The 13,871-nt window shown below is 33.6% G+C and overlaps 1 pseudogene; it reads right to left on the bottom strand.

Moving 5' to 3' along the window:
- Positions 1-445: 445 nt before the first annotated feature.
- LOC133779389 (actin-related protein 8-like) lies at positions 446-13,094 on the bottom strand (annotated as a pseudogene).
- Between the last annotated feature and the right edge of the window lie 777 nt (positions 13,095-13,871).

Raw genomic sequence — 13,871 nt, forward strand, 5'->3', positions numbered from 1 at the left:
TTAATTAAAAAAGTTTTGAGAAAGTACTGCATTTTCTACGTTTTTCGATTATATGTGCTCTGTAATTGCATTATCAACCTGTCATGAAATTAATATAATCCTAATACATATTTAGTTTTAAATAATTAGAATACTATCTTTTTAACATAACTAGGAGGAGCTTTTATATTTATTTGGTACCAAATTATTTCAGAGCTTGTCTGTCTGCTTATTTTACAGTGTAATGTCTTCTTTTAACCACCCATTTTTTTTTTTATGGAAAAAATGAATATATTGAACAAACCAGCAAGATTACAAACTAGCAAGATTACAAACCAAGCTCAAAGAGCCAAACAAAAACAGAAACTACTGAGAAATAGCCCCTAAGAACGCCTCCACACAGGACCTAAAAAAGCAATAAACCAGCAAGAAAACAAACCAAGCTCAAATAGCCAAACTAAAACAGTTACAACTGAGTAATAGCCTCTAAGAACGCCACCTCACTGGTCCTCACTTTCAGCTTAGGCAACCTGGCTAGTCTAGATCTAATACTGAACTTAATCAGCTGAATTACAGGACCAATAGCAAAAGATCTCATCTCAAACACGCACAGATTTCTATTTCTCCAAACCATGTACACAGCAGCTGCCAACACCTGATGCTTCAAACTTTTCATTTTCATTTGTAAAAGTTATGATTAAATGCTTTCAATTTCACCATCCATCATGCCAGTTTCAAATAATGTTTGTTTGAATCAATTTGATAGATATAAGTTGGTGTGTTGTGAACCTTTCCATATACATGCATTGACAGTATTGTCATTTTTATTGGGTTATTTAAAAAATTCTATCATTATTTGATCACTTACCTGATTAAAAAAGACTAGAGTTTTTCTTCTCTATCTTTTTTTTAATGACATAAAAGAGTTTCCCTAACAATAGCCTTGGTAGAACATTAGAGTGTAAGCTCTTTCATTCAAGCTGTTGATATTTAATTTTGTTTATTCGTATTTTGCTGAATATTCTTCTTATTTTAAAATATAATACTTAATATTCTTCAATAGTGTGTTACTTTATTTTAGTACCAGTTTTTTGTTGGTTCCTTGATCTGTAATGGAAGTGAAACAAGCACTTTTGGTAGGAAAGGTCATAAAACAACAGACATGCCTCTTGACAGTGATGTTTTCCAAGTTTTTCTTGGCTACAATGATCCTTAACAGGTATATGCATTTGTCTATATGTATATATATTTTTTTAAATGAGTTTCAATTCTTAGTTATAAATTTTTCTTGTATAGATAGCTATTGGTTTATTCTACATGGTTCCTGAGATCTGAAGTAATCATGATGTTGGGTTTTCTATTTGGTGGAATTAAGTTAAAGAATTTGACTTGAAATTTATGAAATTGTTCAAATGGTTTCATTGTTTGATGTCCTAAAATTAAGGTTCATATTGCACTAGGATACCAACTTGGGAAGACATAAACAGTGTTCATGGGTTACAATGGCCTAACTAGGTTCAAGTAAAGTGTTTTACTGCATGTAAGTTAGCAAGAAACAAAAGGTTGTCGAGAGCAAATTAGTAACTTATAAATTCATCAACTGTACTTCTGGTTTATAAGATAAACATGTGTCAAGTAGACTTCTGTAACTTGTTATATTTTAATTGCCTGGTTATTATTTATGTATACATTTTTTGGCATTATGTGGTCATTAATACATGAGATATACAAATACCACTATCCTTATTCTAGACATAATAGTAACTTACAAAAACTACAATATTATAGAGTTCCAATTCTAGTGAAAAACAAGATTAGCTGTACCAAATTTGCAGAAGAATAATGAAACAACTACCTGATTATATGCATATTATTCATATGTTTTTCACAATTTAAACACTATACTTTCATGAAGTCTCAATTATATTCTCTTAGAAGAACTGTATTCTCGTCACATTTTTAACACCTAGAATCAAGACATAAAGCATTTCTAGACATCTTTTTTGATGAATTATATGGTAGAAGTTTTAATATCCTTGCAGCACACACACACACTCACATGCATCCACACAGTTGGAACTTTCCTGACAGTGCTCGTGAAGCAATAAATATTATAAGTTCCAGAACTTACACTCCTGCCATTCGTGGCTGGAATAAGATTTCTCCTGTTTGAAACCGCTCTTTTGAAAGAGTGAACTAACCTTCTCCTGCTGCATCAGATGATGCTCGTGTATCTTTGAGTAGCTCAGCCTCGTAATCATAGGCAACATAACAGAGATTTTATATAGAAATAAGGTCATAAATAGAACTCATCTTCAGCAAGGTCTCCTTACAAAAATGAGAGAGAAGAGCAATAGAAAACAAAATTGAAACATTCACTACTACAAAATAGAGGTTTTATGACTTTAATTGGGAGACATTGGAAGTCTACAATGTCTCCCACTTAGGGAGACGTTGTCGCTAGGGTCATTGTAGGTATATATCCCACGTCTCCCACTGGGAGAGGTGGAAAGTCAAACGTTGACTTTCCACCTCTCCCATTGGGAGACGTGGGAAGTGACTCACCTCTCCCAATGGGAGACGTGGGAAGTCCCTAGGAGACATCCCACGTCTCCCATTGGAAGACATTGAAAGTCTCCCACATTTAAAAAAAATAAATTAAATAAATTTATAATTAATATTATTTTAATTTGATTTAATAATTAATTAAATTGAAATAATATTAATTTAAATTGAAATTATTTTAATTTAAATTGAAATTATTTTAATCTAAATTTAAATTAATTTAATAATCAATTAAATTGAAAGAAAAAAAAAATTTGTTAGATATATACAAGAAATACAATATTTGTTAGAAATATTCAAAATGAACAAAAATTGCATTGTGTATGAAGAAAGAGTTAAAAAATTAAAAAAAAAACCTATCAACGAGGTCGGTAACTTTGGATTATCGGCAACATATATGTCGCCCATTCTTGTCGCAACTCATCAATTTGTGCCTCTGTATATGATGTGCTTGTTAGCTGCAAGAAATATAAAGTAAAATATATTAATTAATTATTTGATTACATTTATAGTTTCAAAAATAATTTGTAAATTTTAATTAATAATACCGTTCTCAAGTAATGCCCGGGACTCGCATGTTCAATCAAATCCTTCAACATCCTCATTAAGTAGTATCCACATGCCACATTGTCCGGTTGGTGTGGACACTAATTATTTAAGAATATGAGTAATTTATTATTAAATTGAAACTTTTTAAAAAATGCATACATATTATTCTACTTAATTATTATAAATGTTCAAAAAAATTTGCTGAAGTTACTTACCTGAGGTTGCTTAATGCGTAGAGTATCAGGGATCTCGACATCAAGAAGATTCATAGAGAAAAAAAGATTGAAAGCGCTGACAATCACTGATACAGTATCCTCACGGTTATTTAGCTCTGAATTCACCAGATCACAACAATAAACATGATATGCATATGGTGCCAAAATAAGCAACATCCAATGTTCACTGTATAAGAAAAACAAAAAAATTATAGCTCAAATGTTAAACAAAGAAATTATTGATATGGGTCGGAAAAATGACAACTTTTTAAACTTACCCATGGTTCCAAGGGACAAGCATAACTTGTTCTTTTGATTTTACGTCATTGCAACGTCTAAACAAATTCTGAACACGATCGTCGAATGAACTCCCTTGAGTGGCGACGATATTGGGATTGACAAATAAAAACTTATTTTGGCGACCTTGTTGTACCACATATCTGTAAATGAACCTAATACAAAAATATGAAAAATTGTTATATGAATGAATAAATCAAATTAGAAAATTAAATGAACAAACTTATTTGTGAGATATATACCTCATGTAGCTGATGAGTACTGCTTGTCCAATCTTCTCCTTTCGAGCAAACTGAAGTATGTCATCCTTAAATATATAACAGTGAGACATATACTGATCAAAAACTTCAGACTCTATGCCTATATTGACACACTCACCATCATCCCAATGAGATACGATATTCTGTAATCGTTCCAATGGAGTGTGGGAAAATTGTGTTGGAGGAGTTTGTTGTCGTCTTCTTTCTCGAGGTTGTTGTGTTGATGGAGCTCTTGGTCGTTGTGATTTGGTCCTACTTGTAGAGGTAGTTTGTATACAATTATATCAACACTTAAAAAAATTGCAAACAAATATAGAATTGTAAAGATAATTATGTAAAAACATGGCATCACCTCATGAGTTACATCTTCAGATATAATGACAAAATCCTTAAGCCACGCTATTGGCGTCCCAATGGCCTGAGCAACTATGTACATGTCCAAATCAGGATATGCAAAAGGGAGAGGACAGGTTGGTTTAAGAACACTCGTAATCATAACTTGGAAGTTGTTGCCTGCCTCTCTTTCAATGAGTGTACCTGATGCAACAATGTTTGAAACCGGACCAATTGCTAATTGGCATGCTCGGCCCTGCGTAAGAAATATATTATATACAAATAATCATGTTGAAGCAGTAAAGAAATTTATTTGGTTTCAGAATATTCAAGAAAGTTTAATTACCTCTTGGAAAAGCGGTTGTAGTGCAATAATGTGGTGTTCTGCTTGAGGCACTACTGGGTCTGGAGTATAGTAGGACGCCTGCGCTGGTGGCGCTGGTGGCACTGGTGGGTCGGGCACATAGTATGATGATGGCGCTGGTGGGACTCCAACGTTAGATCCTGACCCGCTCTTTTGAGCCAATAATTTTCTCAAGAGCTCATCTTGTTGCTGAAGGCGCTCTTCTAGGCGTTGTGCTTGTTGATGATGCTCTTCTTCTTGTTTTTGAAATCTTTCTTCAAATTCCTTTCTAATGTCGTCATTCGAAGAAGAGGCTTTTGATTTATTTTTCGTTGAGGTAGGTGTTGGAGTATTCAAGTATACTGAGCGGGACACACCGTGTCCTCCAGCCCTAACACGTCCTCGAGGCTCAGGAGTGCCCAACGCCCTCGTCAGCACATCATCAGGGCCATCAGGTGCCCATTTACCCTCAGCTTGGAGTTGCCGGTAATGATCCTATGAAACAATATTCACAGAAAGTTATATATATAAGCTAATAATTTGATATATCAACATTATTAAATATGAGCACTTACAATATTTTTTTGAATCTCAGAGGCCTCTCCAATGAGCTCTCCTTTTGCATTCTGACGACCCATGCTCCATAAGTCTGCCCTATCAAGTTCAGTCAGACTTTTCCCACTTTGTTCCATTAACATCTCTTCAATACGCACATAGCCTCCTCTAGAGAGGTTGTGATTGTATTTATTCAGTGCTCGATAATTTTGCATTTCCTCTCTCTTTCTTTGCCACTCGGGAGTTAATCTTGAGTTCACAAACTTTAACCATTCATCCGGAGTTATGACATTCTCAAATCCAAATGGCAAAGCTGGAGGGAACTCATTTGGGTATTTTTTCAAAGAGTCGTAAATGTGTACCCTTGTAAGATTAGTCTTCCAATTTCGGAAGTACTTTCTCGCATCCTTCAACATCTGTTGCTTTTGTTTGGGGTCCAAATCATAAGTTTTCTGCAAGTTTGAAAGTAATAAGAAGCATATTATCAAAACAATATATATTTTAAAAACATTAAATGAAATATAATTAATAAAAATATACCTTCATTGTGTCCCATATTTTATTTTTATCCACCACACTAACATCTTTCCAACTGTTAATGTTGATGGACACAGTTGCTCGAACAACTTATCCAAGCTGTGATGAAACATTACTTCTAGATTCACCCATTAGTTGACCATACTCATTGTATTCAACAGGAGTAAGATGTCCTTCACTCCTTTTTTTGGTGTTTCTAGACATCCATGTGCGTCCTCTCACAGATTTATTTTCTTGTTCCACTGACTGAGAATGAGGGCGTTGCTCCCCCTCATCAGAACTACCACCAAAAGGATCACCCTCCATCTGTGAAACATAAATATCATTATTATAACAATTTTGGACACTCATAATCAAAAGATGAAACAAATTGATGAAACCAAAAGATGAAACTAAGAATTTCACATATCATAAACATATGAAACCTATTAAATGGTACCTCAAGACCCATTTTCATCAACCCATAATCCTTCACCGTTTTCATGGAAACAAATACAATCATCATCAACTTCGTCATTATCTTCTATTGCGGTGAATGTGACAAGTTCTTCTTCGAGAGGTATATCATGTAAATCACCATCTTTAATGTTCCATTCTCTTGTTTGCGTTGGAAGAACAATTGACCATTGGTTATCAGAAGGATCATTCACATAAAATACTTGTTTCGCTTGTGAAGCTAATATAAATCGATCAGATTTGTGCCCAATTCGATTTAGATTAACTAATGTGAAACCAAAATCTTCATATATTATGCCGCTGTCACTTTTCACCCAATCACAAAAGAAAACAGGTACTCGAGTTGTGATATAATCTAACTCCCAAATTTCATTAACTACTCCATAAAAAGTCATATCACATTGAACTAGATTTTTATCTTTTGCACTAGAGACTTGCACAGTTTTAGCAACAAGGCTAACACCACTGTTTTGTGTGTTTCTGTTGTTATCGTGCTCCCTAGTGTTAAATATAGTACCGTTAATCATGTATGATGAAAACTTGATGACATTAACCGAAGGTCCTCGAGAAATCCACTTAACAATGTCTGAAACATTATTTGATGTGTTTTGTAATTCAGACACAACCTATTAAATCAACATACCAAAAACAACCAAAAATGTCATCTTGTAATTAAGTACTAATTAATGACAACTTTCAATAATCAACACAATTTACCTTTTGTTCAATCCAACTACTAAAAGTTCGATAATGTTCGTCTTGTAACCATTTTGAGTTCCTTGACTTGGATGGAAATTTGGTCTTTATCCAATTAAAATGTTCCTTTCAATTATAAATATGCTATTAAACAATTGAATATATGAAATTACACAACTTAAACTTAATGTATTATATGAATATAACTCACTCGATATAAGGTTGAATTTCATTTATATTCTGCAACACAAGACGATGCGCTTCATCTAGAAGATCTCGACTTACTATGCATACAACGCTACCACGACGACTCTGAATCTCAACATTTTCAACATCATTTAACCCAATTTTCTGTACACCAGTCATGTATTCAGAACAAAATTCAACTGCCTCTTCTGTAATATAGCATTCGACGATGCATCCTTCCGGCTGACTTCTATTCCTAGCATACCCCTTAAGAATCTTCATATATCGCTCAAATGGATACATCCATCTTAAATAAACTGGACACAATATCTTAGTTCTCTAACCAAGTGAACTGTCAAATGGATCATCATATCAAAAAATGCCGGTGGGAAATATTTCTCCAACTCACACAATACCTCAACAATTTCATCTCTTAACTTAGGTAACTTTAGCGGATCAATCACCTTACAACACAGTGACTTGAAAAACAAGCATAACCTTGTGATTACATCTCGAACTCTCCTAGGCAACACAGATCAAATGGCCACTGGTAGCAAATGTTGCATTAGAATATGACAATCGTGAGATTTCATGCCAGTCAGAATACAACTTTTCATGTCTACCAATGACCTTATATTTGAGGAATATCCGTCTAGAACTTTTATATTAAACAAACATCTACAAATTTCCATTCTTTCCTCTTTAGTAAGAGTGTAAGCTGCAGGAGGTAAATATGTTGGTCTCTTATCTAGTTTTGGAGTTAATTCATCCCTTATACCCATTGCAACCAAGTCTTGTCTAGCCTTAATTCCATCCTTAGTTTTCCCAGGAATATTCAACAAAGTGCCAATCAAACTATCACATACATTTTTCTCTATGTGCATAACATCTAAATTATGACGTATAAGTAAGAAAGGCCAATATTCAAGTTCGAAGAAAACAGATTTCTTTTTATAACACCCTTTTGGCTCCTCCACAACCTTGGCCTTGCGACTACGTTTCATCTTTGTAGGTGTACGAACTTTGGGCTTCCCTAACTTGAACACAATTTTAGACATCTTCTCAAGTACTTGGATCCCATTCAATGGCTCAGGAGCCTCTTCAAACTCTTGTTTACCATTGAATGCCTTCTTCCAAGTCCGAAGTTTATGTGTATTAGGCAAGAACTTCCTATGTCCCATATAACATATTTTTCGAGAGTGTTTCAAGTATTCAGAACATGTTTTTTCTTGACAAACGGGGCAAGCTTTATATCCTTTCACACTAAACCCAGATAAATTTCCATAAGCAAGAAAGTCATTAATTGTCCACAATAAGATCGCTCTAAGATTAAATTCTTCCTACCTATACGCATCATAAACCTTAACCCCTTCATCCCACAAAGTTTTCAAGTCATCTATAAGAGGAGCTAGATATACGTCAATATCATTACCAGGTTGTTTAGGTCCTGATATCAACAAGGTCAAAATCGTAAACTTTCTCTTCATACACAACCATGGGGGTAGATTGTAAATAACAAGCATAACAGGCCAACAACTATACTTACTGCTAAGGGATGCATGTGGATTAAACCCGTCAGTCGAAAGACCTAGACGAATATTACGAGATTCATTTCCAAAAGAAGGCCACTTCAAATCAACTCTCTTCCAAGCAAGGGTGTCAGCTGGATGTCTTAATTTACCATCCTTTATTCTTTCATTAGCATGCCACGACAAACTTTTAGCATGTTCGGCATTTCTAAACAATCGGATGAAACGAGGAATTGGCGGAAGGTACCACAAAACTTTGGCAGGTAGTCCTTCCATGACATCGTCACCATTTCTTTTCTTTTGCCATCGTGACTCACCACAAGTAGGACACGATTTTGCGTCTGCAAAACTATTTCGATATAATATGCAATCATTAGGACATGCATGAATTTTTTCGTACTGCATGCCTAATGAGCATAACGTCTTCTTTGCCTCATAAAATGAAATTGGAATTTCGTTATCTTCAGGCAATAACTACTTCAAAAAACCAAATAATTCAGTAATGCTTTTATCACTCCAGCCATGTTTAGCTTTTAGATTGTACAACCTAAGAAGCACAGATAATTTTGTAAATCTTGTACAACCAAGGTAAATTGGTTTCTCGGCATCATTAAGGAGTGTCTCAAACGTATTTGGGTCTACTCCTGATCCATAATGTGCGTCGTCAATCATTTCATCTAATGGATCCCAGTTCTCCTCCACTATATTCCTCCTCACTCCTTTTGGTCTACTTGGTAGAGTTGGAGCAATCAGAACTATCTCCCCATGGCAATACCAAATTGTGTAACTCTTGTCGATCCCATTGAAATATAATTGTTCTTTAATCTTTTTAAGATTCATCTTTTTAACATTTCCACACTTAAGACATGGACAATAAGTAAAATTTGGGTCTTTCACATTTTCCGAACAAAACCTTAAGAACAAATCGACCCCGTTCCTATATTCCGCAGATAACCTATTCGCTGACATCCACTGTTTATCCATATATTCTCCTATGTCTATGGAAAAGAAAAGAAACAACACTAAATAAGCACGTGATAAAGTTGTATGTCTATATAAAACTAATTTTTTATTATCCTAGATAAAATCGGGCAGCATTTCCCCTATAATAGTGACCTAACCATCTGCATGTGAATATCAAAACAAACAATTCAAACAACATACAAGAAGTTTCTTCCTTATAGAATGTCTATATAAAACTAATTGTTTATTATCCTAGATAAAATCGGGCAGCATTTCCCCTATAATAGTGACCTAACCATCTGCATGAGAATAGCAAAACAAACAATTCAAACAACATACAATAAGTTTCTTCCTTATAGCTCCGCAGCACACAGTCAAATTTATCAGAACCTACTTCACTAATACACACAAGTTCTCAACCTTCCGTTATCACTGCAGCACACAATTTTAATCTCAGAACCTACTTCACTATGGATGAATATTTAAGATATTCAAACTCCTCTAACATTTGTTTAATAATATTAAAAGTAGAAGTAAGAGAATATATATGTACCTCTTGCAATCTTTAATCCAAAAGCTAGCAAAGTTACTTCACTTAGTAATCAAATTCGCTATTAAATCCACAAACCAATAAAATAAAATTAATAAATAATAAATAAAACATCACTAAATATCTAGCAATATATAACGTATTATTGTAATTTTAGAAACTTAATTACCTCAAATGTGTGATTGATATTGGAATTTTGATGCAAAATACTCTCTAAAATCTCACCACAAAAATCACAACCTATGAAATTAGATTAATTAATATGTTAAACATTACTAAACAAATATCACTAAATATCTAATAATAGTAAATGATATTGGTAAACAAATAAAAAAAATCCCAATGTGCCACTAATTATAACCTCAACAAAGAATCAATATAAAATTTCATAACCTAAAAACTTAATAATAAACAAAAACATAAAAATTTTCATATATTTATATTTTATAAATTATTTAATAAATTTATTTTAACATAACTATATATATAACAAAATAGTTACAATTTAAAAAAAAATTCAAATATACAAAAATATATCTAAATTTCGAAATAAAAAATTATAAAAATTTTAAAAAATCATGAACATATATACTCTAATGAAATCTATACAATGTGATAGGTTAAATTAAAAAAAAAACTAAAAAATCATAAATCCCTAAAAACATCCATGGAAAAACCACAAAATCCTACAATGTATATAAAACAATGCATAAAAATGTAAAACTAACACAAAATCATGTATATTACTCATCCTAATGCAAAACCTATGATTTATTTGCAAAATAATTAACTAAAAATCAATAAAATAAAATAAAAAAACATACCTTAGAACCCTCAAAAAACGCAGCCCCAATTTCTCTCCTATGGTTTGCATGCTCTCGGGTTGGTGATATGTGAGGAAGACAAAGCTTATTTGGTGATATATGAAGGGAGCACATCCAACGTCTCCCACTGGGAGACGTGCCACGTGTCCCACGTCTCCCAGTTGGAGACGTTGGATGTACCCATAAACACTACCCCAGCCTATTTCCAACATCTTCCACCATTTTTAATGTCTTCCAATTATAGCCATTAATATACACTTTCAATGTCTTACACCATTAGACATTTAAAATCCCTGATAAGTTTTAATGTCTTACACCAATGGTGTAAGACATTGTAGGGAGTCATTGTATATCAAATTTGTTGTAGTGATTCCACTAAAACACAGGATACTAATGGTATTAGTAGTTTAATGTACCATGAGCAAAATATTTTCTTTGAGGGTGCAAAGCTGATAGTATTAAAACAGAATAACTACAGTCAGGAAAAACGAGGATAAATATTCAACAACAATATTCTGCACTCAAGAAACAAGCAAGACTTGTACCTCTTTCAAAGTACGAACGGTGTACAGTGATTCAAAACTAATATTGTTCTGCTGCATCAACTCCTTAAGAAACCCGGTAAGTTTTAGTGCTCCCAGTCCCACAACCTCCACACCCACTTTGCGCATTACTTTACCATGTAAAACTAGAAGCCGAAAAAGAAAAGAAAAGAGTATATTTTAGATCCCCAAACATTGAATGCAACCAAGATATGATATAAAAGAAAGCACTGGAAAATCCATAGAATGAAAATGAAAAAAGAAGAATAAAAGCAGCAAGGCTGCATGGAAAGTTAAAAGATAATCAGTATATATCATAGGTAAATGAAACCTTGTTGATAGTTTAAGGAAGCATAAAGCATATAAAAGATAAAAGAGAAACTATCACTCCTTACTTGGAACAACTGATGTGACTTGAAACCCAATATTTACAACAATTCCTGAAGTTCTTCTAGCAGCATACAAAGCTAAAGTTGCCTACATTTTCAAAAACAGAAAATGGATAAGATCTTACAAATAAAAAACATCTATCAAAGAATCAATCGAACATTTTAAGCCAAAAGCAAAAGGTCCAAATTACTCATTAACAAGCACAAGTACATAAAGCATCTCAGCTTATAGTGTTAATAAGTAGATTTGGTGCCTGTTCAGGATTGTCAACCACTCAAGTCACAGAAGCTTGCTTTACAAAAGGAAAATGAAGAATGAAAATTGGATCAAGGCCTCGAAATCTATATCCGATGGTAAATGTCATTTTTGCATGAAACAAACTAATCTTAATTCTTTACCAAAGAGGGGTAGCTCAAATGATAAGGCATATGGCTTGCTATATCACAAGGTATGAGGTTTAAGTTTCTCTTGGATACCTACATAGCAATTGTTAGCGGAATCCTAGTTTTAAAAAAATAAAAAATTACTCTTATTTCTTTTAGTATTAAATATTTTATAATATTAAACAGCAGCGGCAAGTTAAGGCTTAGCGAAATTTACCTGATTAATTGCACAAACAGCAGGAACATTCATGTTAAATAGTGCTGCATATATAGCTTCCTTGAGTTTCCGTCTTGATGCTTTTGCAGATTCAGTATCTGCAATAAAAAGATAGAAACCACATCATAAGGACAGAAAGTGTCTCAAACAAGAAAAACACACAATTCTCAAGTGTCTCACTAAGGAATTACACGACCAAACTTCAAAAAAATTGAACTATCTAAATTACAGAAAAGGCAATGAATATATAGAAGCTGACCATCATAATGCAATATTGGTATAGACACAACCACTGGCTGTGATGGTGCTCTTACCTGCATCTTGTAAAAGACATATCAAATATACATATGTGAGTAAAGAAGCTCATTTCATGAAAGCCAAAGCAAAGAAAAAGAGAGGAGCTACCTGCTATAAATAGTGGAAAAAAACTGTCTAAGTCTGGTATACATTGGAGACTCAATGTCACCAAATTCCTGCATATGAGAAAGTGACAATTGGGATTACACACAGTTGTGGTTAATGAATGAATGAATGATGAAACTTTGAAGCTGGTAGTTATAAGGTGACCAAGAAAGTAGCAGAGCGCACAGATGGAAAAAATAATAAATCCTATCTCTGGTATTGATTCATGAGCCAAACAGAAACCAATTTCCACATATCTACAAATTTTAACCGGAGTAAATAATAGGACTTTCCAAAATAAAAGTCACACAATTAAATATCATACACAAGTTTTACATCCACTTACTCAAGAATTATGTGGAGGTGACTCTTAGTCTTTAAGGATCCAAGATATTTCACAATATTTTTGTGGTTCAAATTCTGCAAAAGAGAATAAGGTTTATCAGTCTCTGACCATTCACCTTCTTCCAAGGATGCTAGTTGTAGGATTCAACTCAAGTGAAAGAACATAACAATGAAGTGATAGCTATCCATGGTGTTTAACTAAAATGGAAGTCCTCAGTTTATATCTCAAAAGTTTCATTGCTAAGCTGCAGGTTTTGGCATGCATCAACCAATCTTTCTTATTTGTGAGTTCAAAACTACATAATTAATACACGCTACTTGAGTCATACAAGCAAGATAACAGGACTAGTGTATATATGAATATCAATAAGATGATTGAATGTAAAAATTATTGAGAGAGAGAGAGTTGTGGGAGGTTAGTTGGAATGATTTTTCCTTGTGAAAAATGTTCAAGTGATTAGCTAGTATTGATCATCATTATTAATAAGCTTTCTAACTATTTGGAAAAGTAAATAATATATAGTTGTGGATATGGGCCATCGTTGCTGCAACAAGCAGAAAGTCAAGAGAGGCCTTTGGTCACCTGAAGAAGATGACAAGCTCCTTACACATATCACCACTCATGGCCATGGCAGTTGGAGCTCTGTCCCAAAGCTTGCAGGTTCTGTTTCTTTTGCTCTATCTGTAAAAATTAGTGATTTTAAAGTTTACATCATCTTTTCTTATATTCTGAGATGTATAATATTTTAAATATG

This window comes from Humulus lupulus, chromosome 5, assembly GCF_963169125.1.
Source record: "Humulus lupulus chromosome 5, drHumLupu1.1, whole genome shotgun sequence".
NCBI lineage: Eukaryota > Viridiplantae > Streptophyta > Magnoliopsida > Rosales > Cannabaceae > Humulus > Humulus lupulus.